Genomic DNA, 16,433 nt, shown 5'->3' with positions numbered 1-16,433 from the left:
GTATAGTTTCATAAATAGTTTTTAATTAACATTCACATTTAGTTGTAATTATATAAAAGTTCCTTTTCCATTATTAGAAAAAAGTTCTCTATAGGAATTATTTTTTTATGTAGCATCTAAAAGACTGTTTCAAGTATTTTATTTTATTTTTTTTTTACATTATAGAAGAGGCAGACATTTCATTAACTGTCTAGTTATGCCTGAATGATTGCAGATTGGAGCTTGCATGAAGCAATTGCTATCCTTTGCCACTAATAACTTTGCTATAACCTAGACATGTACAAAGATAGAACTATACCTTTTTTCCCTAGGAAAGCAGATGCAGTAAAAAGAGTGTCATACAGAGAAAAGACTTTGAGTCCCCTTCCATGTAATATTTTACCTAATAACATGCAGCACTATTTAGCAGGGGAAAACTGTACCCGTGGTAGTTTCTTTGAAAATAATCATCCTTATATTTTTTAGTACTTTATAAACGTAGTTTCACATGCCATTTTTTTTATCTGATCCCCACAACAAACTACATAAACAAAACAACATTACATTAGCTCCATTTTACAAATGAATAAAACAAGAAATTCAAAGAAGTGAAGTAACAAAGCCAAGGTCACGCAAATGGTAAGTGGCAGAGCACTAGATTATATGCCACCTCTGTGATACCAGTGTAATCTCAATTCTCCTTAAGAGTAGGTTCTATTATCCCCATTTTGCAGATGAGAAAATTAGGGTTTAAGAACAGCCTCTCCTTCTAGAGTCAGCTCTTCACTCGAGCTAGAAAGTGGGGAAAAAAGTAAATTATTATTTATTTGTAGTTTTTACTTGTATTATCAACTTGATTTCCAAGTCCTTTTAAAGTAAAGCACCCTCAAAAAACCTCTGTATGTCAGAAATACTTGGTTTTCATTTACCATCACTAGGACAGATAAGCTGGGATTGAAAATTATTGGTAAATGTGACCAGGTGATTTTGTTTTTATGTTGTAATATACATCAAATAAGTACAAGTGAGAATTTATTTAACAATCATAAGATGATTTTGAATGACAACTAGTAAGTTACATACTCTAATATTTCATTACTGTACTGTATTGCATGCCCTAAACCAAATGATACCACATTAAATATTAGACAAAGGGCAGAATAATACTTCTGAAATGAGGAAGTAATTTTATAGGTAATAAATTACAAATATGATAATTGTTCAAATCATTCTAGAACAATACAAAGTTTTCTTATTGGGAATAATTCTGATCCCTTTGTTCAATAACAAATATTACCTGAAGTTCGGTATTCATCTTTTTGGGTATTCCCTTACAGATGAGGAGACTAAAATAGTTGACTGTGGTTCAGTAATCTGCTCAAAGTCAACAAAAACGAGCAATTCTACCAGAGCAGAATTGTAGCGTATCCCTTGCATAGTGACTGGAATACAAACTGAAAACATTAAGGGAAAAAAAGGCAAAATATTGGAGGGAGAACAAAACCAACATTTTTTTCCTTTCTTAGTATGTAATACACTTTCTGAGAAAAGGTATATGTCTGTTTTGGATATTCTGATTTTATTAGTGTGTTTTATCAAAACTATGGCTGACTTTCTGCTATTTCAATTTTGTGCTATGCATTCTTTGACAGTAATTGTAGATCAAAAATAACACCCAAATTTACAAAACATTTGCTTGTTCATGAAATCAAACAGATAGGGCAAGAGCTTTCATGAAAACTCTGCTTTGATAATTGAATTTCATCTCTGACCAAGGTGTATCTGGCCCACTAAATTAAAATTATTTTCATGTTAATGATAGTGAAAAACCAGAGTGGTTAGAAAGGGTTTGAGCTTTGTAGTAAAAAAAAATCTGAGTGCATGTTATGGTATGGTTACTATGTCTGATCTTCACATAAATTATGCAATTTCCTTTGGCCCTAGTTTTCCAAGATGTGAAGTTATATGGATTAAATTAAACCACCTATGAAAAGCACCTAGGATAATTTTTGTTATATAATAGGCAATAAATGTAACCCTGTGCCCCAACCCCAATAATATTCAGTGTTTTCTTGTATTTATGTTTCAACAACAATCATTGAACAATCATTGAACATGTAATCATTTGATTACAACAAATTTAATGAATTCCTACTATGTGCAAAGCATGATGGAGGTACAAAGATGAATAAAATCTATTCTCTGCCCTCAAGTAGTTTTTGTGTAAGGCAAGATGGACATGTAAGTAAGTAATTATGTAAAATAAAATTCACTTTGTATTATAGTATAAATATAAACAAATCACTGAGGAAACGTAAAGGGAAGTGCTGCTAAATCATTAACCATATAGAGAATTTACATTAGATTTTGTGGTTAAACGGGTGGGGAATATCCTTGAGAATTAAGACCAGGATGAGCGGAGGCTTGCATGACAATTTTCCAAAGATCATACCAGTTTAGATGTTATAGAAAGATGGTATGAGAGTTGCAAACTTCCCACTGGAAATTAAGCTATTATCACTATATCTACTGTATCCAGAGTGATGTCTAGAAAAAAAGTAGGTGCTCAATAAATATTTGTTGCATGAGTAAATAAGTGAATGGTAGTTTCAGACTAGATCATGTTAATGTAAAGGAAATCGTAACGTGCCGTTTAAAAAATATGGACTTTGTTCGCTATGCAATAGAGAACCATTGAAGATATTTAAAGAAAGGAGTAATATAATCCCACATTTTATTTAAGCTAACTTTGATAGCAGTGTGATTAATGTAATGGATGAACAGATTGGCAGCAAGCAGACCTGTAAGGTAGCTGTTGTGATAGAAGAATAACGTGAAGTTATTTAGTATTAATAGTACAGCAGCAGTGGAAGAGAAAAGAAAGGAAGCATGTGAGACATTTGAATATAAGATCAATAGGATTTCTTAACTATTAGGGTTCTTCAGCATAATACAAATGTTAGATGCCCAATTCAAACTGGCTTAAGAAAAAATAAGCAGAATTTATAGGGTCGAAGAACTGGAAAGTCGAGAATGGATATGACATTATGCTTAGATAGATCCAAGAGTTCAAGGCAATATACCTTCACCTATCCACCATAATTCCATTTATACATTGTTCTGGCAGACAGCCTCTCTCCACGTGACAGATTTACGAGTATATACTCCCACTTAGCGACTTAAAGCAGTGCCTTCTTTCCCAATATCCATATATTACAAATATATGTATTGGTTCTGTAGGGGTCACAAGAGCATTCCTATGAAGACAGGAAGCTGGCTATTGTGATTGACATGGAATAAGAGAAGTGCAATTTTGTAGAAGAAATTTTCATGCAGGGTAGACAAAAAAGAATAGATGCTCAATACAGTGAAAATAATCAATTTTCCATCCTGGATGAATCGATAACCTTGGGAATGAAGGAGAGGAAACTAGCTTCTTAATTAATGAGAGATTTGTGGCTTGGGTCATACAGAGTTTGAGCAGATAGTGTGACATCTATATGGGGATGATGAATGGGCAAATGTAGAGTTAGATCAATACGGGAGTTGTGAATACAGTATAAAGATGAGAGTCAAAGCCACAGCTCTAAATGAAATCTCACAAAGAGAAAAATGCAAAGAAAAGGCAGCTAACAATGGACAGTTATAGAACAGAAGAAAGGAGTCCTAAAAGAAACCTGGAGTGGTCAGACAAGTTGAAAGAGAACCAGGAAATGCAATCACAGAGATCAAGAAAGAAAGAGGAGTATCAATTTGATTGATTGCATGCTAGAAATTAACTCTAGCTAATATAAGCAAAACAAATTTACTGGCAGAATATATAGATGCTTGTGGAAAGGAAAAGAATGCTGAAGAACCAGGCTTGGCACACTCAGGAATCAGGAAGCTCCAAAAAGTGAAAATAGTGGTTGCTGCATGACATTTCCCATGAACTAGCCAATGGAACAACAACAGCATTCATAATATTTTCAGTCTTGTTTCTTATCCCACAATTCAGTTTCTAAGGAGAGAACTCAATTGGCCTACCTTGGTTTAAGTTTCTACTTCTTATCCAGTAGAAGGCAACTGATGAGCAGTTTCATGAGACTCATTAATCGAGAAGCAGAAATTTCCCAGTACGAAAAAAAGATGAGAAAAGTCAAACACTCAATAAAACAACAATATTCACTACAGAGGATTTATTTAACAGTGTTAATAAAGACTAGTATTTCTCCACAGTGAGCTGTAATGGACTACCCCTCTCCCCTCCAAAACATGTGGTGGACTTTGTCATAAAATCATAGATTTTTTTGTTGTTAATTAAATCTTCCAGAATATTATGTTACCTGATGCGGTGGAATAATGAGTTTAGCAAGATTATGTGATACCAGGTCATTTTAAAATAAATTGTATTTTTGTATTTCAGTAAGAAACAATTAGAAATTGAAATTTTAAAAATACAATTTACAATAGCATAAAATATATGAAGTACTTAAGAATAAATCTGACAAAAGACGTGCAAGACCTATAAACTGAAACCTATAAAACATTTCTATAAGAAGTTAATGAAGAACTAAATAAATGGAGAGATACACTGTTCATGGATCAGAACATTAAGTTTTGTTAAGATGTCAATTTCCCTAAAATTCCTCTATAGATTCAATACAATCCCAAGCAAAATAGTAGCAGTTTTGTTTTTTTTCTAAAATTGACAAACTGATCTTAAAATCCATATGGAAATGCAGAGGACTTGGAATAGATAACACAACTTTCAAAAAGAAGAACCAAATTGGGAGACTTTATACTACTTGAGTGAAAGATTTATTATAAAACTACAGTATATCAAGGTTCTCCAGAGAAACAGAACTAATAGGATATAGATATAGATATCATATATATAGATATAGATATAGATATAGATATATCTATATATCTCTCTATATATATATGAGGAGATTTATTATAGGAATTGTCTCACACAGTTGTGGAGGCTGAGAAGTCCCACAATAGCTGTCAGCAAGCTGGAGAAACCAGGGAAGCTGGTGGTATAATTCAGTCTGAGTCTGAAGGCCTGAGAACCAAGGGAGCCAATGTGGTGTAAGTCCCAGAGCTCCAAGGCCCCAAAACCAGGAGCTTTGTCATCTGAAAGCAGGAGAAAAACGGATGTCCCAACTCAAGAAAAGAGAATTCACCCTTCCTCCACCTTTTTGTTCTATTCCAGCCCTCTACAGATTGGATGGTGCCCACCCACACTGGTGAGGGTAAGCAGATATTCTTCATTCAGTCCACTTGTTCAAATGCTAATCTCTTCTGGAAACATTCTAACAGGCATCCCTTAGCCCAATGAAATTGAAACATAAAATCAACTATCATAAACAGTAATCAACAGAATGTGCTGTTAGTATACAGATAGACAAGTAGATCAGTGGGACAGAATAGAGAATCCAGAAAGAGAACTATACATATATTTTCCACTGATAATCTTGACGAAGGTGCGAAAAGGTAAAATTACGTATTCAGTGAAGAAAGGTAGTCTTTAAACAAATGGTTCTGCACCACTTAGATATCTGTATTAAAAAAGAACTTTGATCCATGTCACACTATATAGAAAAATTAACTCAAAATGTGTCATATATCTAAATGTAAACAAAACAGCATTTTCTTGTTAGATTTTGTTACTAATTTCTAGTATTGTTGCATTGCTGTCACAGTACATCGTCTATTATTTCACTCTCTGAATTTGTTTAGATGGACTTTATGGCCAGTTATATCAAATTTTCTACATGTTACAAGTCTGCCTTAAAAGAACTCTTCCATAACAAGTAAGAAATCAGTTCCGTGGCAGTGTCTCCTACTGTCTGCCCTAAGTTATTAAGCTCCCTCATTCATGGATTCCTCATTGCCTTAGTAATAAAGTATCCTCGGAGCTCTTCCAGGAAATTGAGTCATGTGGTGGGTTCTCCAGTCTCACATTAAATATGTGTTCAAAATTCTCTCACCTGGAGCCTTCTGAGTTTGTCTTATTCCAAAGCATTTTTAGTATCCCTACCTTAATGTAGGCGTCGTCATGTCCAAGCTCAACATGCCATCTCAACCCATATTAGGACTGACTGGCTTTAGGAATGCTTGCCAGAAGATTGACTTACAAGGCATACGAGGATATTCCCCATGTAAATAAAATTTCTTCTACCCAGTCTTATAGTTCCCCACCTCTACGATCACCAATCTACTGCCACAGGTGCTGCCTTAGTTCCTGCAAGTACTTTTTAACCAGGACCTGAAATCCCTTTTGTGTATAAGGTGCAGTCAATTCTTGTTGTGTGAGGTAGTTATGTTCTATAAAGTCACGGAACCATTACTCCTAGGGTAGATACAGGGTTAGATTCCTGCTAGCCTTGGTTCACAACATTTTCCTTAACTGATCAATACACAATCTTGTTTTATGTGTGTTGCTATTTAAAGACACCTTATATAATATATATGGTTCATTCATTAATATTGTGTAACTCATAACTGAATGAAGCTAATCAAACACACACATTGTCTCCATAAGGCACATCACAGCTTCTTGTACTCAGGAACACCAGACAGCATTTCAGAGTTATCTTTGGGTGTCCTTTGAAATAGTAACATCACCAAGATAAATAACAATGTGAACAACATGGCGCTAGATAGACTGGAAAAAGAACACTCATATAAAGTACATATGAGCTGAAACAAGAAGGCAGAATGTATGTAGCCTTGCTCAGCCTCACCTGGGTATCTGTACGATAAGCCGCCCCAGTTTTATGCAGCTATGCATATGTCATGCGGGGCAGCCTGCAGGGACTCTGGTCCCGCTCCCCACATAAGAACGCAGGACATGGTGAGGCCAAAAAGGAACACCCACGGAGCCATAGGTAGGGGAGTCATACCACTATAGTCTCACTGGAGGCTGGATTCATACAATGTGCGACTTGCTGTCCGCTTTCTGCCAAACAACCGACTCTCTCCTCGACTTCCCTCGACTCCCCTCGACTCGACTCCCCAATGTAGCTGCGACAGTTATATTAGTGGCCAATGGCTCAAGGGCCACAGCTGACGGCCAACTAGCCACAGCTGATGGCCATCTACTACCCGAGCCAGCACCTTTCCACATGAGGCCGAGAGCCTGGAAACTGCTCTGTGGGGCTCTGTTCCCATAGCATATGACTACAAATACTCATGAAATTGCTGTGGGTATTGATTTGGGGGTCACAAATAAATTTTAGCAAGTAGGTGGATTCACAAATATAGGGTCCATGAATAATCAGGACAGACTGTATTTCCTTCTCAAGCAGGGACTACGCCTCCCTGTTCAAGGCGATGAGAAGTGGAAAAGCTAGATTTTGAAGATGACAAACATTACCTTTGAGGCACACGTCTCAGGTGAGGTTCTTGCAAGATTTTTAGCTAAGGGGAGACAGCTGTCTTCTAACAAGGTGCAGGGATCTGTTCTGTTCAGAGTATCCTGGTGATATTAGTTTCAGACTTGCCTATGGGTCTTAGGATTCCATCCTCTTCCTGTTAAGGCCATCTTAGACATTCCATCTTTATCACAGCACTGACATTCTTACAAACAGATCTTGAGTCTAGTTTTTTAATAGGAGACCAGGATCACCTTAAACACTACTAGTAAGTCACAAAAATATGGATTATTAGATGAATAACTGAAGCTTGTTTGTTTCTCTTCAAGGCTTCTAAAAGAGTTAACAAAAGTCAGTCAAGTCGATCGCAACTCTACAATCCTTATAATTGCTATTGTCCCCATTCCTTTCAAATCCCATAGCTATCCTAGAACCCAATGTTTATCTTTCATCTTCACCCATCCCAATTCTAATTCACCACTGATAAGAGAATAGCCAACAAAATTCTAAAATGAAAAGCAATAAGAGGTAACTACCTTTCATTATCAGCTGTTAAAATATATTTTAAAGATAAGGTGAGTGTTGTTGGCGTCATGATGTTATATGACATCCCTCATTTTTATCCCCCCACGACAACAAATGTTTTGGTGTCCATCCACTAATAAAAATGCCTTTGTGGGGACTGTGGGATCTAGCACCATTCTCCAAGTGACCCAGAAGGAGTCTTTCCCACCTGTGCATCAGGTAATAGGTAGACAGACCTCAGTCCTGGCTTTGGACACTGAACTGGCTTTTGTCCATGAACCAGCTCCAGCTACTCTTGACCTCTCTCCAAGAAGCTGATTTGGACAATCACTCAAGGACAAGTGAGCCTTTGTTGAAGACCAGGTTTCTGGAAGAGAATACCCAGCACTCCATTAGAGCAAAAAATGTGTAAGTTTGAACACATTGGAGTGAGTAAGAGGAACAGTTTGACTTTATCTTATCTCTCAAGGCAGCACAGGTTAGGGCCAAGAGAGCTCTTCCTAGGCCCATGATTTCTCCTGTGGGGTAAGGGGAAATATAGGCCCAGCTATATTGGCGGTGCCAAAGAGGCTCATTTCTCTCTTGTCCCATCCAGAGTACTAAGTGGAAAGCTCTATGACTGAGAAGTGGAATGAGTTGGAAAGCAGCACATACCCTGTTTCTCTGAAAATAAGACCGAGTTAGAGAATCAGCTCTAATGCATCTTTTGGAGCAAAAATTAATATAAGACCTGGTATTATATTATATTATATTATATTATATTATATTATATTATATTATATTATTATATTATATTATATTATATTATATTATATTATATTATATTACACCTGGTCTTATAGTAAAATAAGACTGGATCTTATATTAATTTTTGCTCTAAAAGACTCATTATAGCTGATTGTCCATCTAGGTCTTATTTTGGGGGAAACATGGTAGAAACTTTGGAGGGCAAACAAGGATCCTACTAACTGCTTGGTGGACCCCATCAAGAAGCCCATCCATGAACCTGTGGGAAAGCCCCACTGATGGATCTCCCCAGTTGGCCCATGGACAACCCTAGCGCCTTGTGTGCCTCACCCACAAACACACCCACTAGGTGGCCAGCACTTTGCATGTGCTGCCAAAGGCGACACACCTGAATGAAGATTCATTCAAGTGACAGCAAGCTTTAGAAGATGACAGGTGAACATGCATAGAAATCAGGCCCAACTCTGCAGAACAGCGAGAGACCACAAACTTGAGCTGTACTACCACCTTTAGAAAAACAGAAGAGAGGCTGTCTGCACTTAGCCTGGTGCTTGTAGCACCTAAGAAGGGCATACAAGCTCAAGGATTCTGCCACAAGAGGGGGCAAGAAGCATGGAGCAACTATATCCATAGAAGATCTGAGAAAGACTCAGAATCCTAGCAGGGCTGATGGAGAGTACTTTTCTCACTGAAGGAAGTTAGTAAAGATTGAATGAGGTGCTGATACTTCAAATGCAAAACTCCAATGGACATGAAAAATCAAGGAAACATGACACCATCAAAGGACCACAATCTTTCAGTAGCCAAATCCAAACCCAAAGACATGGAGAGCTACAATTTACCTAATAAAGAAATCAAAATAGCTCTTTAAAGGAAACTCAATGAACCACAAGAAAATACAGAAAGACAATTCAACAGAATCAGGAAAACAATACACAAACAAAAGGTGAAGTTTAATAAAGAGGTAGAAATCATACAAAAAAACCCAAACAAATTCTGGAGATGAAGAACTCAATGAATGAACAGGAAAAAATGCAATAGAGAGCACCAACAACAGACTTGATAAAGGAAAGAACTGGTGAGATTGAAGACAGGAACTTAGAATTATCCAGTCAGGAGAACAAAGAAAAAAGAATGAAAAAGAGTGAAGAAAGCCTACCTGATCTATAGGATACCATCAAAAGGGCTAATTTGTGAATCATTGGAGTTCCAGGAGGAGAATAGAAGGGGGCAGAAAACTTGTTTAAAGAAAGAATGCTGAGAACTTCCCAAATCTGAGGAAAGATTTGAATATCCAAATTTATGAAGCTTATATATAAGTAACAAAAAAAAAATCAATTTAAAGAAATCCTTTCCAAGATACATTATTATAAAAGTGTCAAAAATCAAAGACAAAGAGAGAATCTTGAGAGCAGCAAGAGAAAAAGAAAACCTTGTAACTTTCAAGGGAACCCACATCAAGACCTTCAGCAGATTTCTCTGCAGAAACTTTACATGCCAGAAGAGTGTGGGATAATATATATTCAAAATGCTGAAAGAAAAAAACTGTCAACCATGGATGCTTTACCTGGCTAACCCAGCCTTCAGAAATAATGGATAAAGACTTTCCCAGACAAATGAAATCTGAGTGAATTCCGTACTACTAGACCTGCCTTACAAGAAATACTAAAAGGAGTTCTTCAAGCTAAAATGAAAGGATGCTAATTAGTAACATGAAAACATTTGGAAATATACGGTACACTGCTAAAGATAAGTATATAACCAAATACAGAATACTCCAATACCATACTATAGTGGTGTATTAACTCAAGTACCCAGTGGATGCCTGAAACCATGGATAATACTGAGCCCTATATATGCTGTTTTTTCCCCATATGTACAAACCTATGATAAAATCATATTTTAGGCTTAGTAAGAGATTAATAATAACTAATAATAAAATAGAACAATTATAACAATATACTGTAATAAAAGTTATGTGAAGGAAGTCTCTCTGAAAATATCTTATTGCATTGTACTCATCTTTTCACTTAAAGGAAGCACTTTACGGCTTCTCTTTGGCATATCCGAATTACCAGCATCACTATTCTTGCATTTTGGGGCCATTATTAAATAAAATAAGAGTTACTTGAACACAAACACTGTGATACCGCAACAGGAAAGGAATGATTCACTTCCTGAGTGGGACGGAGATTACATCACATTATTCGGAACAGCGTGCAATTTAAAACTTATGAATTGTTTATCTCTGGAATTTTCCATTTCATATTTTCCAACCATGGTTGACAATGGGTAATCTACTACAAATAAAAGGCGACTACTGTACAGCTAGAGTTTTAGTAGATATTATATCAAGAAATAACTTGTCATAATAAGAAAATTGATAATACTGTTCAATACAAAATTTATCTTACATTCCAAATAAGATAGGTTAAGTGACCTTTCTTTCTGGTCTAAATCATTGGCTAGGTCAAAGTTTTATATTTATTTACCATGGCTCAGAATTTGAAGGACTCTTCTCAAAAATGTCTTCTTTAACTTAAGCCAGGTCACTACAGTAAAGGCAAGAAATTTCTAAGCATATTATGTCACTTTCTTGCTTAATTACTTTTAGTGATTTCTCACTGTTTATAAACTCCAAACTCCATAATCTTCAGTTCAGCTGCACAGGAATTAGTCTTTGGTGCTCCACGGAGAAGATTCAAGAATGATGTTTTGAAACGGCCGGGGGCCATCATTATATACCAGGTACTTTCAGTGCAGAGAGCAACCTGATTGAAGATTCAATAAGCAGAACTACCTGAGACTGGAGTGCAAAACATGGGCTAGAATATAGAAGCTAAGTTGGGTGGTGTTAAATTCTAGAGGAAATATATGGCTTTTATTATGACTTTTAGTTGGATTGGTCTGATATTTAGAGACTATTTTATAGACTCTAGAAAGGGAAATATGATTGAAAAATTCTCCTTTCGGAGTGTGGTTCACACTATACTGTGCAGGTTAGGTTGCCCCAGCAACTGTACTATCTCTTTAAGGTTTCCAATTTAATAAAGTAAATCGGAAACACTAGAAATTATTTGTGGTTGATTTAATTGCACATATCTATTCCTTTTATACTGCAGTTCTGATGAAAATGAGAAGGCTCATATATATATATAGTCTCAGCAAGAAAACTCGCAGAATATGATGGTGAACAATCAATATAATGTCTTCCTGGATCCATGCCCTTGTGTCCTTTTTAAACATTTTCTCTGAAGCTTTAAAATAAGAATCAAGATTGATTTTTCACTCTTCTTGAAGTGTGTGTGTGTGTGTGTGTGAGAGAGAGAGAGAGAGAGAGAGCGAGAGAGAGAGATACTAAATTTTAAGAACAATTACAAGGGCAAGAAAGGTTTTACTTTTTGGCCTTGGTTAGCCTAGGTTCTGATTAGGAAAAATGCATTTGAAACTCTCATTGCACTATTATATTAGCTAATAATATGACAACTTGCATTTTTTGTAATACTCTCAAATGCTATGATATAATAATGAAAAAATAGTTTCACTGGAAGTAAAATTGCTATATTCCTGGGGCTTAACAAGGTCAGGAGTTCTCTTCAATTAAAGACATGAAATATTTATCAGAAAGAAGATCCAGAGGGAGTTTTGTGATGGCTTCAAAACACTAGTTCTGATTTCTGAACTCTAAGCTTATTATTCTTTTTTATTTTAGAAAAATAAATTAACAAAGTAATTGAGTTAAATAGTTTATCTTGTTCTTCTAAAAATCAAAAAATATCATTTTTTTCTTTAGGGACTAAAGATTTGGCCCAGATAGTTGTGAAAAACAGAAAAATATCTCTGGGCTTCAAATAAGAGGATCTGAATAAATCCCAAATTCACGACTAACCCTCACTTCCCTCATCAATAAAATTGCTGAAATTAGTGCCGACTTCGTGGTGTTGCTGTGACGATCAAAATGGGATGAATCATGCAAAGTACTTAGCACAGTATATGATACAAATTAAACATTAAATAAAAATGTTAGTTACTTCTTGCCAGCGTTGTTGCCGCATCTTTTGTACCAGACAGCGTGCATTCAGAGAAGAAAAACTTCTATGAGATATATAGAATAAGAAGTTTGTTGTATGGGTTAGACCTTACACAAACGTAGAAGCTAGTCAAGAAGTCTATGCCAGACTTTGTGGCCTTTGTGCTCGGTATGGGGCCTGAAGTCACTGTAGGTTACTTGGCCTGGCAGGTGAAGAGAGCTGATGAAAACTGGGAGAGAGCAAGAACAAACTAGAACTTGCAATGATGAACGGAAGCCTGGAGAACAAACTGGATTTCATGAGGATGCTGGAACCTCAGTGGTGTGAGGGACCTGCTAAAGAAGCCGGTGTTCTTTGCCGTGGCGTTTCACATATCTATTGCCCAGGACACTCGGAAGAGTTGTGGGGAGAGCTGGAGAAGCTGCAGGCCCTGTGGTATCCCACACCCACCAGGTTAACTAGAATATCAGCAGCAAGTATGAGCTGCCACACTGCCCAGCACTGTACACTCAACTTCAGAACACAAACATAGCAGCATTAACATGTTTTCCACCATACTAATTTTGAACAAATTTCTCTTGGAGCCAACGCCAACCTGAGACTACACAGGACAGGGGATTACGAGAAACGTAGATCCAGCGTAGCTAAGCTGAAACAGTAAAAAGCCACCATAGTTCATCTCCTGTCAACTTGACATCTGTACACACTTCTTTATACTTCATGGTCAAGTAAAGATGGGAGCAAAATCATGCTTCTACCTAACATGCAGATATCTCTATCCCAAATCATGCAAACCCTCTCTCCAAAGAAAATACAAATTCTCCTTACACATTTTGGATCATGTCCATTCCTCTTCAAGCTGAATCAAACACATTGTGGGTATCCTCTAACTTAAATTCTGAGATATTAGCCTATTATTAATACATTTATGTTAGATAATAGGAGACTAGGAGAGGGTGAACGATTGGTTAAAATATACACAAACATTCACATCAATATAATGAAGAAGTATTCAAAATTATTAGTGTTTGTTTCTACAACTGGTTATAAGTTATAGTTGTATCTATAAATCACCTTTTGTACCCATTTGTCTTGTTCAACAAGTACCTTGGCTGGTCATGATTCCTTCTTTGGTGGGTGATTCCAACTTTCATTCCTGAAGGGTCTGGTCATTAGCAGCCTTGCCTTTATTGGGTTGTAGTTTTCCATTGACTTATTTAAAACAGCTTTGTTGAGGTATAATTTGCATGCCATAGATTTCACTCATTTTCTGTGTATGATTCAAGTTTAGATAATTTCCATCATCCCAAAGAGATTCCTCACGTCCCTTTGGAAACAAACGCTATTCCCACCCTTAGAGCCAGGCAACGACTAATCTACTTTCTGACTCTATAGATTTTCCTTTTCTGGACACTTCATATAAACAAAATGATAAAATATGTGATGTTTTGCATCTGGCTTTTGAAAAGTGGCATAATGCTTTTCAGAGCCATCCATGTTATAGTGAATGTCATTAGTTCTTTCCTTTGACTTTAACTTATATCACAGTACATGAAAGTATTAAGAGTTGCTCTCCTGTGATGTTCTGAATTCCAGACATTCTTCCTTGCCCCATTGTAGAGTAACAACACAGTGTCCCCTTCATAGTCAAATCAATCACCCCAGTAATTCATTTAACTCTCTTTGTTGATTTACTTGCAAAACAAACCCCAAGCAGGCAGGAGACAGTCTCAACTTCTAGTTTAGTGGAACTATTCCTGTGCCCCTTGATGGAAATATGCTACCACTGGGAACTAAGAACACTAGACCAGCAGAGCCCAAAGTCATGGACACTAGAAGCAATAATTTTCATAGAGGATCACAAAGGAAAACGCCTGTGTCAAATGGGAAAATATGCAATGCTATATATATATATTTGTCAAAATATCCTCCATTTTTTGAGCCATGTAGAAAAGTTAGCAAAAGCTCTACAATTAAAAACCATGACTATATATGTAGCTCCAATTTGCCGAGTCTGTTTGCATGCCGTTGTCAACTCTGATAAATTCACCTGGTAGAGGTGTAATGGCCGCATGGGCCCAGGAGCTCTGAGTTGATTGGAAAGCACTGTTCCCTTTGCACAATAACAGAGTCACAAGGCAAACAAAGATGTTACTTAAAATTTTTGTGTATTATTTGTGATTTTTGCATTAATTTTGATTTTTAAAAAATATTACATCAAAATATTTATCTTGACTACTAAATTTTTTGGCACTGCCTTAAATTTTGCACCCTAGATGAGTGTTTCACTCATCTCATCCTAATTCTGGACCTGATTAGAGGTAATATTGAGGGGAAACATTTCCATTTCAACTAATTGAGACCTATAAATTCTTAGAAATGAGAAAGACAGCCTCATTTAATGGGTCACTGATTTCGAACATATACTGCATCCTGTAGGACATTGCCTCGGGCTTGCAAGGTGTTGTTATCTAGCTGATGCTTTTAACTGAATCTTCAAAGGACTATTCCACCATTCTATCAGGCCAGCTACTTCAGGGTGATGGAGTACATGGTAAAACCAGTGAGTTCCATGTGGCCCATTGCCGCCCTTTACTTGCTATAAAATGAGCTCAATTGTGAGAAGTTCTATTGTATGAAATATGACAGTGGTGGCTGTGGCAGAAGCATTGTAGGCAGAGAAGGCAAATCCACATCCAGAGTGAGTGTCTATTACAGTGAGAACAAAATGCTCCATCTCCCATGATGGAAACAAGTAATATAATCAATCAGGAGGTTCTCTGATCCCTCTGGGGACTGGTCCCATTTTGGGGCTCAGTGTTGGTTTCTGCTGTTGGTAGGTTACTTAGCGAGATCAGCCTTAGTGATTAGAAGTTCATGTTGATAAGCAAATACGTAATCTCCATTCCTGCTGCCTTGGCTAGTTTGTCATGATTGCATTGTGTAAGGATGATGTGGCTAGGGAATGAGGTTGACTGATGGCCACAGAATTGGTCATCATGTCCACTTGATTATGAAAAGCTTTTCCCGCTAAGCTTGTTCTTCGATGAACACTTAACCTGGGACCAAATATCTTGACTTTCAGAGACATCTATCCACGTACCTCTTCTCCAGAGATCCTTGTCTTCAGTTCTCCAGTTGTGTTCCTACCAATTCTCTGACCTTCCAGCCAAACCATTAGCCACTTTCCATGATTTCCACTTCTGGTATTCCAGGAAAAATGAACAACCAGATACACTGGTTAAAGTTCTGCCCACTGGAAGGATTCCCCTTCAAGTCCACCCAATGTGAGGCTACAGTTCTGCAGTTGTCCCCTGTCTACTTTTGTCTAGTGTCAGCATATCATACAGAACCACATGTAAATCAAACTCCTTTTTCCCTAAGTAAACTGACTATGGAACACCCCATAAGAGGAAGGAAGAACTATAGCAGGAAGAAGAGCCATGGGTTTATGGGTTACTGGCTCATGCAACTCAGTTGTACTTTAAGGACCTTCTCAAGATCAGTCTCATATATACCATATATATCACTTCGACTTTATGACAGAGTGCTATTGTGCACGCCCAACATTATGACTTGGTAGATTAGACAACACTCAGTTCACGACAGGCAGCTGAGTTAGTATATTACTTTATGGACTCTGGTAAGTCAGTATTCCATCTCTGCTAGGGCCCAGTAACAAACCAGATGTTGTTTCTTGGAAGAAGCATAGTTATACGCCAAGAGTGGCATAACGTTGCTCCAAAATCTTAAATGTCTGCCCTGTAATTCATTTATAGGTACCTGT

Source organism: Rhinolophus sinicus, chromosome 14, assembly GCF_057876585.1.
Source record: "Rhinolophus sinicus isolate RSI-liver-muscle chromosome 14, RSI-T2T, whole genome shotgun sequence".
Classification (NCBI taxonomy): Eukaryota; Metazoa; Chordata; class Mammalia; order Chiroptera; family Rhinolophidae; genus Rhinolophus; species Rhinolophus sinicus.
The sequence above is the reverse complement of the archived record's forward strand: the minus strand, read 5'-3'. Positions refer to the sequence as shown.